This window comes from Centruroides vittatus, unplaced genomic scaffold (genome assembly GCF_030686945.1).
Source record: "Centruroides vittatus isolate TY-2023 unplaced genomic scaffold, ASM3068694v2 contig_958, whole genome shotgun sequence".
In the NCBI taxonomy this organism is placed as follows: Eukaryota; Metazoa; Arthropoda; class Arachnida; order Scorpiones; family Buthidae; genus Centruroides; species Centruroides vittatus.
Genome location: NW_027122637.1, coordinates 61,643 through 84,287, shown reverse-complemented (window position 1 = coordinate 84,287; position 22,645 = coordinate 61,643). Strand labels below are relative to the sequence as shown.

The 22,645-nt window shown below is 35.3% G+C and overlaps 1 long non-coding RNA gene across 1 annotated transcript; it reads left to right on the top strand.

The window, feature by feature from the left end:
- The first annotated feature begins 467 nt into the window (after window positions 1-467).
- On the top strand, window positions 468-1,547 carry LOC136985346 (uncharacterized). The gene is made up of 3 exons (XR_010882330.1): window positions 468-627; window positions 783-1,293; window positions 1,361-1,547. It is a non-coding gene; the product is annotated as an uncharacterized lncRNA (long non-coding RNA).
- Window positions 1,548-22,645: the final 21,098 nt, after the last annotated feature.

The following is a 22,645-nucleotide window of genomic DNA, read 5'->3' as shown; positions in this document are numbered from 1 at the left end:
AAAGCTAAGCTTTACCGACCAGTGGGTCGCTGAAATGCAGCCTTTCACTGGCCGTAAAAAACGGACAGCGGGTCCTAAGTCGCCATCTGTTGCCTGTAAATACAACTTTACGTCATTAATCACACCTTTGCCGGGACACGAAGCCCGGTTCACGATGACGGCAGCGTGTTTCTCAACCCATTCGGCCACCACGTTTTCTTACTAGAAACATTTTGGAACCCATATTTCAGACAAGCAAGCCCAAGGACGACATTGCGCATGACAGCCCAACCATGTGGTCTTCCGTCAGCAATAGAGATGCAGCGTGCTTCGTGGGCCAATGGGGTGCCGGGTCACGTGACACGCGGCACCTCGTCCCGATGTGATATAAGCCGTGCCGACCCTCATATTCTCGCACCCAGTATTTGTTAGTGCTACCGAACCGTTATTGATACGCCATGCCTTATTCATGCGAAATTTCAGCGTTTCCCGTTGTGGATCCCGCCACTATATTTGATAAGTTAACATCTTACAATTTTCATCGCTACCTCCCCACCGAAGAGAACGCACAGAAATTTTGCCATCTCGTGGGGCTCGTGCCACATCCGGACCTAACTGGTTTCTTCCCGCCATGCCCTAAGTGCGGAGGTAAGCCTTTCCTTGATTCCCGCCTTTACACGATGCCGTAGGCAGCTATCTGTTTTGATATTTGACCACGCGAGTTAATAGTAGTAGTATTGGTAAACATTAACTGCCAACATTCCAATTTACTACTTTTTCAGTATTTTTGTCGTAATTTTTAGTCACCATGCGGAAGGAACCGGCTCCATCTGACAGGTTCGGGCTCGTCTACCGCTGTGAAAAACTCCAACAGAAAAAGAAAATGAGAAGACGGACTGGCGGCACCGTCTGGAGGGCCATGTGCACTGGTTTCCTGTCTTGCACCCACAACACCTTTTTTGAGAAAACACAGCTGTCAGCCCAAGAGGTGACATTTCAGTCGCTCGCGAAACGTGATCACAGAATCGGCAGTTTCTTTTTCTCTGGATCACGTTACGCTATGCATTTCTGTAATTTGATCGTATGGCTTGAGATGACGTATGTGTATATGATATCTGTTTTGTTTCTATTTTACACGTGCTGATGCTTGTCTATTCGTGGGTCAAGCAGGAGCCAGTCACCGTCGCCGCGGAGGAATGCGGCGTGTCCCCCAAAACAGCGGTAGATTGGTACAATTACTGCCGTGAAGTTGCGGAGGTTTTCGTCTCCCAAAAGCAGAACATTAAGCTTGGCGGTGAAGGATTGCACGTCAAGGTGACCATCGACCCACGTTTCTGACTTTGCCGAAAGGTCTGTCTATATTCATATGTTTTCTCTTCAGATCGATGAGACCTTCACCCGGAGGCGAAAATACAACCGCGGCCGCGTAAGTAAAGGCACCCAAATCACCTTCTTCGATGCCTATTGTCGGGAAACACGGGAGGTGATGAACTGGCATGTAAGTAGTAGCCAAACATTATTTCCTTTTATTTTTTAGTTTTAATGGAGGCTTTGTTATATTTTCTTGTATTCTTTTAGGTGGACAACAACAACGAAACAACGTGATTTCATTGTTTTCTTTTAATATTATTGAACGTGGTTAACTGCGCATGTCTTCTGTTTTGGATATGGATTCCAATAAATAATTATTTGTGCTAAATTTACTGCTGTTTTGAATTCTAAAAATTGCTTTTTCAAGATGAATCAGACTAGGCATTCATTTGATTCTTCTTTTCCTCGAATTGTGCTTGTAGGAACACCTGACTTGAGTGAAAAAATTCAAAACTTGGTTGTATCGTAATGGTGATGATATTCGATCGGCTCGTTGCCTCATTTGCGTGAAATTTGCAATATTTGGTAACTGCAGTTATATTAAATATAAAAAGTTTAACATCAGAAAACATCTCAACAATTTTAAGACCTCTATTTTCCATCGCGTCCGAAATTATAAACACGTTAAACCAAAGGACAGACTTCTGCTCTTCTTTGAGGGCGTTGACAATGTGCCATAATGGGGCTGCTACTTTATTTACAGAATAAATAACAGAATGGTTACGCTTAAGTCCGATGAACACGTTAGTAAAAGCTTTGTGTTAAATATTAAGACATCAAAGTCTACGGCGGCGCAGCATTCTTAAGAAGAAGAAAGTGATGAAAGCAGCAAATATAAGAACATTGATCTCCAAGAGATGGAAAAACTCCTCTTAGTGTGGATAAATGATAAGTAATTAGCTCCTGATATCATCTCCAGAAAGCCAAACGAAATAGTTTAATCATTTATATTAAGCCAAAATATTTCGATAATGTAGCCAAAAAAGAAAAATTCACCTAATTCGTTTTATTCATCGAAAAAGTGTTTCTTTTTCTGTCCTTTATAATATGCAGTTACCAAATATTGCAAATTTCACGCAAATGAGGCAACGAGCCGATCGAATATCATCACCATTACGATACAACCAAGTTTTGAATTTTTTCACTCAAGCCAGGTGTTCCTATAAGCACAATTCAAGGAAAAGAAGAATCAAATGAATGCCTAGCCTGATTCATCTTGAAAAAGCAATTTTTAAAACTCAAAACAGCAGTAAATTTAACACGAATAATTATTTATTAGAATCCATATCCAAAATAGAAGACATGCGCAGTTAACTATGTTCAATAATATTAAAAGAAAACAATGAAGTTACACTATTTCGTTTCCATATCAAATAATACCATCCAATAATAACACCTGTATTAGAAACAACATCGGTTATTGAGATGGTAAGTAAAATCTTTCATTTATTTTGCATATTATACTGTACTTCGTTAATCGAACACACGAACGTGTTGCTTTTATATATGTATTTTTTATGTGTCTGCACCATAATTAGATTGGGGATAGTATAGATTGCACCCTATGGAATTTCGGGACTTTGAGTATATATTTGAACTCGGGACCGAGACAAGTTCAACGATACCCTACTTTTGGACCGGAGACAAAAAATAAGAAAGTTATCATACTTTTTAAGTTATATTTATTTAGTGCTATTATGCAGACGGCACCGCAAAGTCTATACAGGTATACCTCGCCTTACGTCGGTAATTGGTTCCAGGAGAGGCGACGTAAGTCGAAACTACGGTGGAAAACGCCAATAATGAGCACTTAAAGACCGCTAAATAAGACGACAACGCAGAAACCCAGATGTTTTCATGTTTCGTTCTCTAGGATTTATGATAATTATATTAACATTTACTGTAAATGTACATATTTTAATATGATTTTATGTGCTTTTAACGCTTTTATAGTGATGTTACGACATAAATATTTGTGGCGGACGGATGTAAAGTCGAATAAAATGACTTAAACTTGATTTTTATTTTTCCGCATAGAATCACGGGAGCGTGTCCTGACCTTATACAGACCTTGCGGCACTGTAGTTGCTAGTGCTGCCATCTCGTGGTAAAGTCCTTCCTTTTGTTTAAGAATTACTGTGAATCAATAACTAGTAACGTTAAACAATCGGCGGCTCCCCTCCCGGGGGAGTCTGTCGACATTACGAACAGTCGAACGCCACTTTCTTTTTTTCCTTTTGTTCAAGCATCGCGACTCCCGATCGCGATAGCGCGGTCGGCTCGTAGTACTAGGCAAAACTGTAGCTGAAACGTTTAAATCTTATTTAAGTCCGACTTTATTAGAGACCCTTGTAATGTAGATGTCAGGCTCTAAGACCGAAAAACTAAAAACAGCAGTAAATTTAGTACAAATAATTATTTATTGAAGTTCATATCCAAAATAGGGTTAATGTTACCTATGGTAGCGAGATATGGCGACAGGGAAATTCCCTACATTCTAGACGGCGACGGGGAAATTTTTTCTACCCTACGTCCAACGTGGCCGCGTTTCCTGTAACCTCGAAACGGAGATTAACGGAGGAGATTCAATCTCCTCCGATAATTTCGAACGAGGATTTTATCAAGTAATGAAATCCGTAGAGGGCGCTTTGACGTAAAGGATCGGCAATTATGCAAATTTTTTTTCTTGAAAGTGGAGTAGGCGTGTTGTCGTGCGAAAAGATTATTTTAACGTTTGGATACTTTTGGAATTTTTCTATTATAAGGTAATTAATAATAATAATTTTCCTTTTGAATTTAAGCGATTGGAATTTATTTATTGAAAAATTGGCTAAGCGATTTTTGCATCTTTTAGAAAGATATTCCACAAGTTAGTCATGTCGAATTGCGATATTAAATCGGACGAATTTTGGAAAGAGTGTACTGGGCGACGATTTTACCAGTTAATCGAAGCAGAGTTTTCTGAACTAGGATTAGACGAAAGAATTGATGGCGGACCGAAATTTGCCGTAAAACTGGGCCTCCAACACACCGAGGAAGTTTGCCAGAAATGTAGCCAAACATGCAAATTGAGTTATCGCAGCGACCGGAAATCGTGCGTGATGCATTGCCAAAAATGCTGGCGGAATAATTCGGCTTTCGAAGGAATATTCAAAGGGAAATGTGGCAATATGTCACGGGCGAATATTTTGACATTCGTATGGCACTATATTGGTTTAGAGTGCATGACGAGTAATTCGGCAATTTCCTCGGGTATTTCTAAAAAAGCAGGCATAGACTGGTCGAACCACATGCGTTTCGTTATGCTAGTGTCTTTACATAATCTGACATCGTTTAAAATAGGAGGTGTTGGCAAAACGGTGGAAATAGATGAAACAGTGATATGTAAACGTAAATATGAGTGTAAAGGTCCGCTTTTAGCGTAGGAGGTCGAAAAGCCAGGCGACCAGGATAATTGGTCCCACCTGGTGTTGGGGCTATAAACGGCCGGGAAGAACAAAGGAGTAGCGTCTCCGTTTAGGGGTCAATGGGTTTGCCACGTGTCAGTCGGCTTGGAAAGAAAATGTAAACAAGGGAGTGACACGACTGCAAGCTACGTCGTCGGGAGTAGGAGTCTTTGGAAGCTCCCAGGGGAAAGGAAGGACCCGATTGGTCGCAAGTTGTCGCCGTAGAATCCCTTAAAAGGTAAGGGTGGTGAGAGGAACAAGGAGAAGGGCGAGAGACCGGATACGTGGTAGTCTCTGACACTTAGGAAGCCCGTGAGGTGTAGAGAGAGTGTTCTCCTCTTAGGAATTCTTCTGAGAAGGGTTAGTGTAGAGACCGGTTGGCCACACGGTTGAGCCAACTCCGAAAACCGACCGGAGTTTCCCCAGGGTCTAATAGTCCCCAACAGACAAGCTGTACGTGAGATACCACACCTTTGTTGCATCGTGTGTGTAATGTTGTCAAACTTGTACATCCTGTAAATATTTGTTTTGTAAATAAACTGTAAATATTCACTGGACTGAGTGTGGAGGTGTGCTTTTCTACGAACCAACGTAAGAGCATTCTCGGGTCGTAAGAACTAACCCGAGAAGGATCAGCGTAAAGATCGTAGTGGATTACATAAGGATCTTCACTGGCGCAGTCGTCGACAGGATATTCTTGCAAATCTTCAGGAGATTCTCGCAAGGAGACAGGAAAGTACTGAGCCCACATTCAAGATAGTTGAGAACTTTGGATACTTATGGAAGGAAGAGCAGCCGGAAATCAAGGTGGAACAGAGCTCAACATTGGTAAGTTGTTCTTGATTATTTGTATTCAGAATGCCGGGATGCGGAAGGACTCAAGGGTCAAAAAGGGGTATGCCATGTTCTGAGGATCAGGGAGGTCGGGTTGATCTTAGTCAATCCCAGGAAATGGATACGCAGCCAGAAAGGGAAATTTTGGACTCCGAGGTCGAGGTTATGGACAACCTCAATGAAATGGAGGGGCATGAGTCTGAGGAATTAGAGAAATTACGCTTACAGATTAGACTAGCCGAAATAGAAACTAAAAATAAAGAAATAGACTCTAGAAACAGGGAAATTGAAAGGGACATTAGAAAGAGTGAAATTGAAATGGAAATTAGAAAACAGGGAGAGTTAGAGAGAGATCGTCTACGAAGTGAATCTAGGGCTAGTAATAACTCTAATGTGACGAGCTAGTAATAACTATAGCCTAGCTAGAAAAATCAGATGGGCTTTACCTAAAATGCCAGACAAGGAGGCGGAAGTACCGTCGTGGTTTCGTGCCGTAGAGGTAGTTTTACAGACGTACGATGTACCGGAAGAACTCCAGGGGCAGCTAGTTTTAACGGTGCTATCCGAGAAATGTAAAACAACGTTGAATAGGCTTACGGCAGTCAAAATTAGGGACTACCAACTTTGAAAACAGTTCATACTAGACGAACTAAGACTGTCTGCTGCTGAATATCTCAAAGAGTTCACTTCCGCTGAAAAGGGAAGCAAAGAAACGTGGCCCCAATTTGCAGCTAGAATGGAGGACCTCTATTGGTACTATCTGAATAGTAGAGGCATAGATTCATTTGGGCAACTGACCAAACTAGTCGTCTCGGATCATCTTAAGACTAAGCTAGATGCAGACACTAAGCGTTACGTTTTGTTGCAAGAAGGCAAGGGCTGGTTCCCACCAGAAAAGATAGCCAGATACGCAGATAAGCATGCGGAGGCTGTAGGAAGGGGTGACTTTAGAGGTATATCTGAATCTGAAAAAGATAGAACAGTCACTGGAACTGGGGGTATGAGCGCGAACAACGGAGGATCAAAAATGAGATGTTATATCTGTGATCAAACGGGACACCTCAGAAGGGATTGTCCTCGGAGGCATATCAAAAAGGAAGGACCGAAGTCTAAGGCAACGCGAGTGGTTAAAATAGACGAAACGGTAGAATCGGACGAGCAGCTAATAGCCAGGGTAAAGGTGAACAGGGAAACGATCAGCGGAAACGTACCCGTTAGTATAAACGAAAATCTCCTGCTCGCTTGTAAAGGTAATAAATTTTCTGCAATAGTGGACACGGGGGTAGATATGACGGTAATTAGGAAATCTGTAGTACCCGGTTACGTGTCGCGGGCAGCGAGAAAAGTTAAGTTAATCAGCGCATTTGGGCAGCAGGTATCAGCAGCGTTAGCGACAATACCTGTAAGGCTAGAAGGGAGGTCGAGTGAAAAGAAAAATGATTGCGCTCCAGTTTTGATAACTTGCGCATTAACTGACGAGCTTAGCTGCGGTACAGATGCATTACTTTTGGCAGCCGATTATTGCGTTTTAAGGAGAGCCGGGCAGACGAAAACAAATAGGCGACGGAAACCAGTCACGAATGTTACGGTTGCGGAATTAAACGGAGGAAATAGGACAAGCCCTACAATAAATAAAAAGGGCGATGTTAGAAATTATTGCAGGGTGGGTCATAGTCGGCAGGCATGCGTTCCCCTTCGGCTAGTTGACCGCACGCCTCATAGAGAGCAATTGGTCCCTAGGGCGTTGGTATCGCGGGATAATAAGGTAAAGGTCGCGCACAGAAGAGGGAAAAATCGCAATGATATTGACGTGCTATCCAGGCTGGAGGTCAAGAGCAACCCGGAACCTCCAGATCGTACAGACAAGGCAGTTGTAATTTCGGTATTAAGTCCTTCGGATAGATATAATCGATATCTACCAGGTGATTCTGAATACAATGTGACGGGACAATTTGCCGAAAATTGTATTGACTGTGTAAATATATTTCTGTAAAATATTAAATATTGTGTGTTGTTAGTATAGTTTCTTATCTGTAGTAACATGATCCTTGTAATAGAAAAGGAGGAAATGTAGCGTAACGAACCAATTCATGATGGTAAAGATGTCGTATGTGTGGTGGTATTGTTTAGGTCAAACCGGCTTTTGTGAAGCGCAGTTTGAACCTTGTCGGTGGGAGGTGTAAAGGTCCGCTTTTAGCGTAGGAGGTCGAAAAGCCACGCGACCAGATAATTGTCCCACCTGGTGTTGGGCTATAAACGGCCGGGAAGAACAAAGGGAGTAGCGTCTCCGTTTATGGGGTCAATGTGTTTGCCACGTGTCAGGTCGGCTTGAAAGAAAATGTAAACAAGGGACGGACGCGACTGTAAGCTACGTCGTCGGAAGTAGGAGTCTTTGGAAGCTCCCAGGGGAAAGGAAAGACCCGATTGGTCTCAAGTTGTCGCCGTAGAATCCCTTAAAAGGTAAGGGAGGCGAGAGACCGGATACGTGGTAGTCTCTGACACTTAGGAAGCCCGTGAGGTGTAGAGAGAGTGTTCTCCTCTTAGAGAATTCCTCTGAGAAGGGTTAGTGTAGAGACCGGATGGCCACACGGTTGAGCCAACTCCGAAAACCGACCGGAGTTTCCCCAGGGTCTAATAGTCCCCAACAGACAAGCTGTACGTGAGATACCACACCTTTGTTGCATCGTGTGTGTAATGTTGTCAAACTTGTACATCCTGTAAATATTTGTTTTGTAAATAAACTAAATATTCACTGGACTGGTGTGGAGGTGTGCTTTCTACGAACCAACGTAAGAGCATTCTCGGGTCGTAAGAACTAACCCGAGAAGGATCAGCGTAAAGATCGTAGCGGATTACATAAGGATCTTCACTATGAGAAAGGACGAAAAATGAAAAATACTAAATGGGTCGTTGGAGGTATATGCCGAGAGGACAAGACATTCGTTTTATATGCCAGGTTAATGACAGATCTGAAATAACTGAATTGGATAATATCGCAATACGTGAATTCCTGACAGCATAGTATTCACAGACGAATGGAAGGGATATAACTACATAGACGACTTAGAAAGTAGAAGGGAAAAAGCTCAGTAACAAAGTAAGTTATCCTATTTTTTTATTTGTATTTATTATTATTATTTTTGTTTTGTTTTTTGTGAAGGCGATCGGAAACGCGGCCACGTTGAACGTAGGGTAGAAATAATCTCCCCATCGCCGTCTAGAATGTAGGGAATTTCCCTGTCGCCATATCTCGCTACCATAGGTAACATTAACCCAAAATAGAAAACCATGTTTAATAATATTAAAAGAAAACAATGACGTTATATTTTTTCGTTTCAAATAATTACAGAAAACAAGTACAATGGTAAGTGAAATCTTTAATTTATTTTGTATATTATACTGTACTTCGTTTATCGAACACACGAAAGTGTTGCTTTTATATATGTATCTTTTTGTGTGTCTGCACTATAATTAGATTATTGATATTATTCTGCACTCCGAATTATTGAGTGCTGGATAAACTGACTACAACTGTATTATATTTTAACTTATTTAATAGCCGTTCGTTTGCCAAATTTGCGGAAAAGAATTTAGATATATGATCAATGAATCTTGATCTCTGATTATTCATTCAACAAAAAAACCGTTTAAATGCCAAATATGCAAAAAATCATTCAAACACGAACGAACATTGAAAAAACATATTAAAAAAACACGGCAGTAACATGGTAGGTAATACTGTTAGATAATAAAAATATTTAAAATTTTATTTAATATTCTATTCATCTTTTTTACAGAAACGATACATCTTGATTTTCCTGGAAATAACTATCGCATATATCATAATTAAAGAAAGAACTCATGATTAAATAATCATTCGAAATTCGAAATTAAAAAATATAAAATATGATTAGATTAAAATAATGAAAATCATTAAAATAATAAAAATTAAATTTGAACTTACGAAAACTTACTAAAATAGGATCATAATTTTAATGTTTCCGGATTCGGTACAACGGTACGCATGCAACGGTATTAAATAATTCTCTGTAGATGTGTAACTTTTTTTCGTAGACGCTATCGTCCCCGAAAAGCAGAGAAAAAGATATTCAGATTTCTTCTGATGTCGGTCGAAATCTGATATCTTTTTCTCTGCTTTTCGGAGGACGATAGCGTCTACGAAAAAAGTTACACATCTACAGAGAATTATTTAATACCGTTGCATGCGTACCGTTGTACCGAATCCGGAAGCACCAAAATTATTATTCTGACTTAGTAAGTTTTCGAGATATAACGACCGACATGAGAAAAAATCTGAATATCTCGAAAACTTACTAAGTCAGAATAATAATTTTGGTGCTCCCGGATTCGGTACAACGGTCCGCATGCAACGGTATTAAATAATTCTCTGTAGATGTGTAACTTTTTTTCGTAGACGCCATTGTCCCCCGAAAAGCAGAGAAAAAGATATAACGATCGACATCAGAAGAAATCTGAATATGTTTGGGCAAAATCTGGGCAAAATTGTATAATCAGTTAATATTCTTGTTCTGCAAAGTTTGCAAATTTTTGTTTCCATTTAAATTAAATGTAATTTATCAAACGTGTCAATATTTGGAACGTCAGAAAATATATTATTATTTTCAACATTATATTATTTCTATCGGTCAATTTTATTTCCTTCAAAGAAGTCTATTCAGATACAGTGATTACTTTGATTTATTCTGTATGACGCAATAAAATAATTTTTATTTTTGAATTTGTTTTATAAAATTTTATAAAGTTTTTTCCTTTAATACAAAATGAATTACTCCATTTAATTAAAATAGAAATATATACATATAATACACATCTTGAAGCCCTATGCATTAATACTAAACCTAACGATAGCGTTATTAATCGGGCTATTATTCATTTAGTGTACAATATTTCTAGTAATGTCTTAAAAAATGTATGCCTTATAAAAGAGCAAATGGAACCTTTCTATTATACAATAGTGGATTGGTAAAGTCTTTGTGACATTTGTAATTTAAAAAGTTTATCATAAGTTATACTCCGTAAAATAATAATAGACTTGTCCGTTGATCATGTGATGGCAGTCATCTGGTGAGGGCAAACTATATGTGTCTAATAATTAATGTTACAATCTAATGCTATCAGTATATACGAAGGTTGAAGATTTGATTTTTTTTATTTTTTTATATTATTAAAAGCTTCAGAAATCTCTTTAAACAAGTTGTTTCTATTTCACTATGTTAAGGATTTCTGTAGTCTTGGGCTATTTTCGCTATAAAATTGTGAATACCATCTCCTGAACCTTAAAATAAACTTATCTTCTGTAACTAAAAGCGGTGCTTTCAAGAATTTTTTGTTATTCCACATGAGAACGTCTCGCTCGACCTATTAGAAATAAATATTAAACATTTTTTTCTGTCCAATCTTTCTTGTAATTCTAGATTTTTCGTGGCTGTATCATTAGTTAACTTACCATTTGGCTTCCAATAATAGTAAAACGCTGGCAGATATCTGTGAAAATTTTGGTCCGTAAAAATGGTGGACGATCTTTTGTTGTAAAGGTTGTTCGGGAGTGGTGCTCTGGATGAATATTTCTCTTCCGAATATGCTCGTGATATAGGCTACATATGTACTATTGCTAGACCAATCTTCAAGAATAAAAAAGCATAGACTATATTATTACTTATATTTGTTATTTAAAATAATTAATTTAAAACACGTGATACAACAAGTATAAGTATGATGCTAGGAAGTTGTTTAAATCCCGCTGTTTTAAGTATAAGTAATGTAATTTTAGAGATAAAATTATTGGCAAGAAAAAAACAATCAAACTGGTTTCTGTTTCAATTTGATGTTTTCTTCATATACACTACATGGTTGAGAGTACAATTAGGAAAACCAAGTTGCCCTTCAAGTGAAGGTATGCCTCACTCTCATGCTACCTACAGGCCAGAATAGTTATAATTGCGTTTTATTATTAGTAATTCAAATTTTTACCGTTTAGCATATTTTGCATGCGTTTTGTAATTATTTTGGTTCCTTTTGTTTCTCAGTATAACCACTGCTCATAAACCTATTGTTATATATTACTTGCATTGTCTTTTTATAATTTTTTAAACCTTCAAATGTGCCTCAAAAGAAGCAAATATAAATCAAACTTAATTTTAAAATTAAATGTGTGATGAAATGTGTGTGGTAAGTTTTGATACTGATATTGCCAGGGAAAGTTGAGCAATTCGTTGCTGTTTTTTTTCGTTTTGAAAGAAAATGTCTTTCGCATGTTCTTAAATACCACTATACCACTTATAATTGAATTTGGACCATTAAATAGCTTCGTATACAGCATTGGATAATCCTATTCTTTATTTCTACTTCAATTATTATTACCTGATACAATACGATTTCCTAAGTTGCAATAAAACGACATTCCGCATTATCCTAGGCAAACCTGTGACAAATCTGAAATTCAACTGTAATTTTCTAACTTTAAAACTGTTTTGGAGTCATGAAAAAGTACAAATTAAACTATACTTTATTAGTTATTTATCAAATAGCGATATGTTTTCTTCGTTATTTTGTTAACATTGTACAGTGTGAACAGCGTAGCTCAAATAGTTAACCAAGTTTTCTTATATTTCGGTTAAGTGATCTTTGGGATAGACTGTATTTCGAAAGCCAAATTTAGGAAATCTATCAAACAGCTTATACGGTAAAGCTAATATAAACTAGACTCGTGCGGTACCGAATATTTCTTTTAGTATTAACAGGATTTCTTTTTATTAAGATTTCTCTTTATACAAGCTTTATTGTATTCGTAAATGTTGTATTAGTAGATGTTTAAATTACCTGTTTTATGTCCAGTGTGGCGGAAAACCAAGGTAAAGAGATACCGAAAATCTTTATATAATTAGCGATTTTCATGGTTGTCATATGCTGATTTCGTTCAGAATCTTTCAACAGGATGACCAGATAGGTCATCCTGTTGAAAGATTCTGAACGAAAGATTCGTTTACAAAAATTCCACCAATTATCTGGATGAAAATTACTACCAGAAAAAATACTAGCTTGATGTATGCTACCTAAATGCATTATATCGGCTCCATTTTCTCCTAATTCCTGCAAAAATAGACACCATCAAATACTGAAACAAAAATGTTTACAAACGACTTTAAATCACGATATTTTTTCTGCGGAAATGTAGTATAATTATAGGTTCAAGTGTGCCATGAGATGAAAAAGGTTGAAAAAACCTGTTATATATAAATATTGTGACATCGTCATAATTCCGGGCTGCAATTTTTAATAATATAAATTTATTTTATTTAAAATATGCTCTTCACCTCAAATTAGTAGTGGCTTGCCCCTGTGCATCATACTTTCCTTTAACAATAGAGTCGTGCTGGTCATCTATCTAACAATTTTCAGGAAAAAGTTTTGAACTGAAATACTATGACTTCCGGTTCGAATCGGATGTTCTTATATAGTTAATCGGGGCCTCCTGCTCCTAAGGTTTCCATATCTGCTCTGGTCTTACATCTGTCTAATTTCTTTCTCGAGATTAAGAAATGACGGACAGACGACAATGGAAATTTATGGGTCTACAATTTTTTCAAATTGCAGCCCAAAAACAATAGAAATAAATATTAGAAAAGTTTCGTTTTATTATTTATTATTATTATTTTTAATATAAACTAATTCTTAAGTTATTTATATAATAAATAATAGTAACAAATCTTTTTCATTTTGTAAACTTTTAAGTCTGTTATCGTCTTACTTCAACTTTATATTTACTTCGTTGTGTGGCTGATTTCTTCAATTGACGATTCTTGTTTGCTTTCATGCTATTATAGTTTATTCCCCGACTTCTTAACTTTTCCAATTCATAAGCTTATAATATTTTTCCGCATATTTCTTATAAAATAAATATAAAATAACAAAAAATTAATTATTTAGCAGATTCCTTCTTTTTGTAAAATAAGTTCTAAATGTCTTTTGAAGGCCGATCATCTCTGTAAATAACTAATACGTCAATTAAAAGAAAGGTAAAACCGTCATAAATTTTGAAATTAAGTGAAGCTATTTCATATTTGTTTTTTTTATGTCGTACAATATATAAAAATAAAACGATTCTGTACAAGTCGTATGAAAAATAATACAAATTTAATTTTCTTTAAAGATAAATTAATTGACGGAAGGAAAAACTATTTACATGTATGATAATGTCAGAAAAGTATTCTGTTGTTTAACAAGGCAATTTTTTCGTTAATGAAAAATCAATATGACTTTACTTTTATTTTTAAATTACGCAAACATTCTCAACGATTTATACAATAAATTAAGAAATAATTCTTTGTTTTCAAATAATGAAGAGAAGAAATCGTTAAAGAAGTTGTTTCAGATTTAATTAAACATAAAATTAGAAGCTTACTCGATGGTGAAATTTCCCTCTTCTTGTTAGAAGTAAATTTGGCTAGATTTTATTGAATATTTAATAATTCTTTACACAAGCTGATAGAATGGGGCGTGCACGGTTTAGATCTTTTCACTTGTGGTGCTAGAGTTAGCTTGATGTATACTTAACTTCTGGTAGTGAGTAAAATAGTGGAAAATAAGCGAAAGTTTTGATTTGCTTATAAAAATCTGGATTTAAAGAATGTAACAGTTTTTGAATTAAGAAAGAAATTAAAAGAATTAGGGGCCAAGACATGCTCGTTGTTAGTCCAATCGGTTTGCAGATCCCACTGTTTTCGTCGTTAGGGTTGTAATACGTCACAAAGTTGGGCTCCGATTGATATTTATACTGTTTAACGATAAAAAAAACTATATTTTTAAGCTTGAATTTTGTTTTTATTGTATAAAACGTTGATTAATCATGCCATGAATGGTGATCCAGGCATAGGTTAGATCAGGGATGTCCAGTCCGCGGCCCACTACACCCTAAATTTTTTACGTACATTTTCATTTATTTTGGTAAAGTATGTTGTAAAATTTATTCTCGTTTCATTAGATACACTTTGATGTCGTAATGATGTAATCGGTGCAGGAAAACTGTACTACGCCACATGCAAGACATGCTGTTGTGAACAATTTTTTTCGTGCATGAAAAACATCAAAACTGCTGAAAGAAATAGGTTTAGTGCTTTCCATTTAACTAACATTCTTAGAATTAAGACTAGTATTATAAAAGCAGATATTGACAATATTATAAAAGAAAGGCAATGTCAAAAATCGCATTGAATTTATTTTTATTTTCTAAGAGTATAGTTTCTTTTTTTACTGTCAATACTGCAGTATTTTATGTAATTATATATAATTGTTATTAAAATTTGATATTCAAGTTTTGAACTTTTTACAAGCATATATTTATATAAAGTACCTTTGTGGCCGCTGAATATACGTAAATTTCTAATTTGGCCCATTAGGAAAAAGGTTGGACAATCCTGAGTTAGAGGGTTCCCAATACATACGTATAATATAATAATAAAGTTTTTGCAGTATTATGTAATTTTTAAGGTAATGTAAATACGATATTTTCAATCTATTTGATGAAAATTAAATTTTTAATAAATTTTTAAAAATTGCGGCTGTTTCTCCGAGAGGACTCGTTCACGTGTAGTGATGACTTGCCCAGTCCCGAGCTTCTCAAAGGCGAGATATTTCTATGGAAGAACTGGATAGCAAAAACGCAGAGGGGTTCTAAATGTATTGAAGAAGTTCATATTGTATATTGATATTGACGAAGTTGTAAATATATTCGCGTCTTTGCATCCCAGGAGAAGGCAATTAGATATGTTGTAGGCAATCGAAGGCTTTCTTGAAGACGTGAAAACTTTATTTTATAATATACATAACGTGTTGTTTCTTATTCTACCAGACTCTCTCTGTTAATTATCTGACGACGCGCGTGGCAAGACTAGAACAAAAGCAGAACTTTTAGAAAGGTACACAAGCTTAAAGTATTACACCGATGCCATTACAGTTTTTGGCTTTTGTTTTTGATATTGCTCTTATCGTCCTATACATGAATGTAGGCAACGAGTACCATAATTAATAAATAATATTGAATATAATTATAAAAAAAACATTATTAAGAAATGCAATAAAAATTTATTATACTAAGATTGAGATGTTAATAGACTACAAAGTGTAGTTAATGAAAATAAAAAGAATATACAAAATGCTGTCAGTAGTATGTTCAACTAGAATATTGACAAGAACTTTCGCATTTTTAGATATAGGCTATGTATTTACTATGAGTGTAATTAAATCTAAACTGTGAAAAGCACTAAGTGTACATCATACAGTTTTTGTCAAATAAAAGTTATTCTACTTATACGAAGTAACACTTCATAAAACAAATTAGAAAGCGTCTTATAAACTTGTTCATACTAGTAACTTCGTAACCATTTTCATCAAATTGTCTGATACTAATCCGAGTGTATTCACTGATTTTCTTTCGAGTTTTTATCTGTACTTATTTTTTTTTCTTATTGGGTCATTCGGAAATTTGTGAATTTCAAATCTGGTCATTTTTTATTATCGGCATTAATTACACTGAGATTCGCAACAATTAAATCGGCATTTCAATAATATCTAAATAAGGAAAAAAGCAACTTTAAGCAACGTAAGTAACACAGTATGACAGTCGAAACAGAAAGCAACGTATCCATAACCCCGATACTAGTGACACTTAATGGCTTTGAAAAGTGCACGCCCTATTACGCAAATTTTATTATCTGTTTCGTAAACTTTAATTAAAATAAATTTGCAAAACTTTGATTAATATACTTATCAATGTTTTCTTAACCATCAGTGGAATGGAATATATTTTATACAAGTCAAACCGTTATATAGTGCCAACTCGATTTAGTGCTAATTTCAGACGTCACCAAATGGTGATGCTAAATCGAAGTTTGACTTCAGTTCATAATTCGAATTTTATTATTATACTTTAGTTACTTTCTTTAACATCAGGGTCACAATTTGGTGACGTCTGAAATTAGCACTAAATCGAGTTGGCACTATATAGCGGTTTGACTTGTATAAAATACTGTATATTTCATTCCACTGATATTTAAGAAAACATAATAAATATATTAGCCAAATTTTTGCTAAATTTATTTTAATTAAAAGTTATGAAAGAGATAATAAAATTTGTGTTTTGAAAAGTTTGTGCAATTCTATTAGCTTGTGTAAAGGAATTATTAAATATTCAATAAAATCTAGCCAAATTTATTTCTAACAAGAAGACGGCTACTTATACTTTAGTTACTTTCTTTAACATCTATAAATAAAGGGAAAGAATTAAAGAGTTGAAAGTTAAAAGGTGAAAGTGTAAAAAATCCAGTTTCTAGGAAACAGGAGTAAACATATCGCTTGTCAAGTAGGCCTAACCAAGCAGTCCGTAAGATCATGCGATTTGATCTTCCGTTTGGAAGGATCGGTTTTTCCGGAGTTCAGCGGGAGGTATATCAGCAAGTTTAACAGGAGTTCCACACAAGGACTGACCCTGCTTTGAATTGGATAATCGTTAGGCCTGGAGAATCCCATAAAAGGAGTGACGATGAGCGAGAAAGGGAGATTTTTGTGCGGACTGTCAACAGGGTACCAAGACCAAAGTAAGTACAGCGGAAAGCCTTGTCTGGACTTTTCAGAAAGAGAAAGAACTTTATGTTGGGAAACTACGGACCCATTCTCTGGTGCGATCCAAATATATGTGCAAAATAAAGGACTGACTATTAAATTCGGGTCGTAAGATGTCTTTCTGGAGAATCAGGACACTCATTCGTAAGCAGGAGGAGAAGGATCGAGAGTTTGATAGAGAGTTCTTCGAACGAGATATTTTGAACTTTACTCCGCTCAAGTGTCGTTCGCATTGATTAATGTTTTTTGGCACATGTAAAAGTATTTAGCATATTTAAACTGGGGAAAAGTGCATTTTCAAACGATAAGCTTTGTGAAGTAAGCATGTCTGAACTTACAAGAACTGAGCAAAAAAGTTTATGTACAGTACCTGAATATTATGAACTTAAAAAAGTTTAATTTAGATTACTGTTTGCATGCTGAGTTTAATGGTACAGTACTTAAGTTAGCAGTAGACTAATACAGAAAAAATAAGCACTGCAGTAATCATATTACAAAATCATGTGTATATTGCAGAAATAACAAACGAATTACAGTCGAACAAACGACTTGGCCATTTTAGGAAGATATGGAATCATCTGTAAATTAATTGAAATAAGGTTTGAGATTGTAAGACTAAATTTGAGTAAATGGATGAGGCTAAAAATATCAAATGAAAGCTTTCACCCTTTAGATGATGCCGGCGAAGCCAACAATGACAGTGGCAGGGTAATAAGGGAGCCTGATACGGCTTAAAAATTGAAAATATGCGTGGATAGGGATAATAAATACGATAATGAAGTAAATATGAAAAGTGCTTGTTCCGGTGTCCAAAGACGAATTTTAAATCAAAATTCCAGAGCCTATTTTGTTCCCCGTTCGTTCCATTCTTTGAAGCTTGCTGTTAGCAATGTAGTGGCAGCATCTGGAGAAATCATTAATATTTTTTCACGTGTGCTATAAGTGCTTGTATTTGTTTCCAGTTCCACTAACAGATGAAGTGTTTTAAAAAATATGTAACATTCTTAACACAAAAAGGTGTAAGTGATACGAGATGGGAAAGTTTCAATGATGCATTAAAACTATTGAAATATAATTTAGAAGAAGTATATGATGTGCTAATAGAAATTTATTTGGACGAACAGAGAGATATCAATACTAGAACCAAAAGTAAATCGCTAATGTTTAAAGTGTCTAAATTTAAATTTTTGTGCGGCGTTGTTATTTGGTACGAAGAATTATCTGAAATTAACATATCATCAAAAAATCTCGGATCAAACTTGGGCGTAAAAAATACAGTATGATTACGAGGGAGAAGATATAACAATTCTTGATCCCTCCAAAAACTTTGAAGTAAGATTTTTAACTATTTAGTGAATATTTGTATAAATTCCAAGAAGAAATTTTTCCAATTGCGAAATCACAACAAATTATTTGAGATTTTTATATGACATTCCACTGTTAGCTGATAAAGATTCTGAAGACGTTTTTAAAAAATCCAGCAACGAGTTGCTTAACTTTTCCGACAACATTTAAACTGTGTGTGGCTCCATATGTTACGATATTTTATTATTAAAATTTTTTAAATATTTTTAATTATTATAAAATGGCAAAAAGTTTAATTTTGAGGGTAGGGAAGAATTTTAAAAAAATTTGTAAATGCTAATTTACAAATTAATGAATGAATAAAATGAATGAATGAATAAAATAATAATGAGTAAAATCGTCATTAAGTCCGATCCTACTCGAGATACGATACACGCCCCCCCTCTATCTCCCCATCCCCTCAACCTCTAATTACCAAAATTTAATAGCATCAATCTCCCAATACACAAACTTCCATGCGAAATTTCAAAAATTTTCGACAAAAAGCACAGGAGTTATTATGCTTCAAAGAGGGTGAACAAAATCGGGACCGCCACACACTTACATCTATATATATATATATATATATATATATATATAAATTCGATTTTTTTTTTTTTTGCTTTTTTTGTATTTCTCGAAGTTTAAAGATCCCCTGTTTCCAACAATGTAAAACTGTTGGGGGGTCATTTTTTTACCGATTGCCATACTTTACCTCTATTATATATAACAGAACCAGAAAAGTAAAAATTGCAAGGACTTCACAGTCAATCACAGTTCTGATTAAAGCCATTTAATTTAATCAATTAACTTTTAATTGTTAGAAATATTTTAAAAAAGAAAATGTCTATCTAGAAAAATATAGAAGATAAAAAATATAGTCTTCCGGTTTTATTTTTGTTTATTTATTTATTTTTTCATTTTACTTCGTTCTCTTCTTATTTGGAATATTTTTAGAACTCACCCAGCTTTGAAACAAATAAAAGGGTTTCTTTTTGTTTTTAATTCAGTTGTTTTTTGTTCCTGTGAATAACATCATTTTCTAAACACAGGGTAAACTGGTCGATAGCAAATGTGCTTTCAATGTCCAAATCTCTTATTTACAACTATTTCGAAAATAATATTTGTAGTCCCAGAGAATATGATGAAAATCCGACGGCCGTCTGGCTTTAATAATCCTACGACAAGATAGAGAAATGGCTTATCTATTTCTGTACTGTTCCTACCCGTTAAGAAATTTTTACATTCTGCATCAGAAACCGATAAGCGGCTTATCTTAGCTCGAGTGTAATTTCCATAGCATCTCTGCCAGAAGCAGAAATTCTATCCAGGTCGGAAGACCTGCCTGACTGTTAAGTAGTCAGTCTTTAAGATACAAAGAGAATTTTGTTTTTTGTTGTATTAATAGGATTTTACTATTGATTGTTAGTCTTAATAAAGTTTTGAATAATTTTTGCATTGAAAAGATATGTCTAAGCAATTAAAATAATATAAAACTCTAAATTAATATTATAAATTTAAAGTCTAAACTTTATCAGTGTAAATACTTTAAACATACATACTCAACAAAATATATTTATCCTTATTAGAGGATTTAATATTAAAACTGATTGAAAGCTGATAGTTTTGTGAGTAAATTATAGATTTTATTTTAATATTTGTACACTTATATTAACAAAAATCCCTGGTATATCTCGGGAAAAAAAATATAAATTCATGATATCAGAAAACATATTTCGAGATTAAATAAATTCTGAACAGGTATAAAAATCATACTTGTTCAGAATTATTCTATGATAAAAATTATTGAATAACGATGAATAGATTCAGTATTTATCAAACGTATGATTATTTTAAAATATTTTATAGTAATAAAACAACTGCTTCACTAAATAAATTCCAAAAGATAACCTTCAAGCAGTTAAACCTTTATATTCGAACTAACTAACGAAATATTCTCGAAATTATTTAAAATTGTTGAAATTTAAACACTGTAAAATTAAAATAATAATCTATTATATAAAATATTTGTATAAAATTAAAACACGACAGATTTAAAACTTAAAATGAAGTACAAAATTTAACTTGGAAGGCAATGTTAGAATTTGATGATTTTTTACCTTTTGCCAAAGTATAGTCAAGAGTTTTGATTAGAGCATTACATTATAAATGCATTTATGTTGTTATAATATTAGTTTTTGTGCTTGATTTAAACTTTTAAATCTTAATTACTTAAATTTTATATAAGAGATTGTTAATTTTAATTTATAAGTGTATAAATTTTCAACGATTTTAAGTAATTTCTGCTTTGATAAACTGTTATTAGCGAGGTTGAGGCCGAAGTTTTAAACGCGAAAACGTGTACGTCGGACGTTCGGCGCCGCTTTCCTGTAAGCCTAGAAGTTTGACAATGGCGTTTGGAAAGTCAGTGGAATCGTGCTCGACATTCCAAACGCCATTGTCAAACTTCTAGGCTTACAGGAAAGCGGCGCCGAACGTCCGACGTACACGTTTTCGCGTTTAAAACTTCGGTCTCAACCTCGCTATTGTTTATTCCGGATTAAATCAGAAGACATTCTGAATACCTTTTCCTCGTGTTTTCAAAATGCAGCTTAAAGTGTCTATAACGAAGAAATGAAACTTTTTTTTTTTCTTTTTTTTACCAGCTATAAGAGTTTAATGATCCTCATGGGGTCATGTTCGGATTACACAAAGATCAAACCTAATAATAAACGAACGTGGAATGAAATAAAAACAGATATTTTTGTGCGTATAAAATATTTTAATGGTTTATTAAACTCATTACTGGCAAAAAAAAGGTGCGATTTGTGAGGACCCAGTCGAGGTCCGAAATCGCAAAAATGCAGAATCTTGTTGTGAAAAAAATATCGATAAAATGTATGAGAGAGAGAGAGAGGAAAAAAAAAACTCTTGATCAAAACAACCAGTGGTGATATTCGGCGGGTTCGCACAGGTTCGGCCGAACCCGTTGTTAAAATTTTCAGTTTCCCGAACCTTGTTAAACACACGGAACATTTCTCAGTGGGTTGTTAAATATATTAAAATATGCGTATTATACTCTGTAATACTACTTAACTAGAGCCTTATATCCCGTTCGTACCGAGCATTTCAATCTAGATTGTGAGCAAGGTCAGGGAGTATGTCTTGGTGCGATCTCTCTCGACCGTTTCAATCGAGGTTTAATCGCGATCGATTCAAGAGAGTTCTTCAAAGTAGATCCAGTCATAAGAGAGATCCCAGAATGCCACGCGCGCGAGATAATACAAGATGGCTGTCGAACACGTGTCGGGCTATGGACAGCGAAAGAAAAAGTATAATGTATCTCGAGAGATGATGACACGTGTGTATTTCTAGAAGCGCCATTTCGCGGTAAAAATTACCCCTGCCAAAAAAAAGGTCGACAGCCGTAAAATATTATCGTTACCTGCCCATCACCCATGGCTCGTTACGTTCCAAGTACGCCACTGATTGTTAGATATACGGTTGCAAGAAAAGGTATTGTATTTATTTCTATTCAAAACTTCCATTACATTTGTCGGTGATTGTCAGGGAAAAATTTTCTGCTAGCGAACCCCTTGTTAAATATTTCGAATATCACCACTGAAAACAACGTAACTAAAAATGTAAACAACGAGTCTCGGGATGACGTCAACGCGTGTTAAACGACCTGTTAATGTTTAATCCAAAGGTAGAACTCTGACACACGCACTCATAAAGAGGTATAAGTTTGATACAAGTATTCAAAGAAAAAAATTTGAACTTCTGAAATTGTTTTCCTAAGAAGGGAAAAATTGAAGAGATAGAAAAATATCGCGTGATCGTTAGAATTCCAAAATGACATCAATTGCAAACAACGGATTAAATTATGAGTGCAGGTGTCGTGGTTCTATCAACAATCTTGGAGCATAGTCGACAAAGGGTGTCAAATAGACACCTCGAATCGGACCTTTCCCGCGACCCGACATGGTCTCGTTTTGCGCTTGAAAACAAAG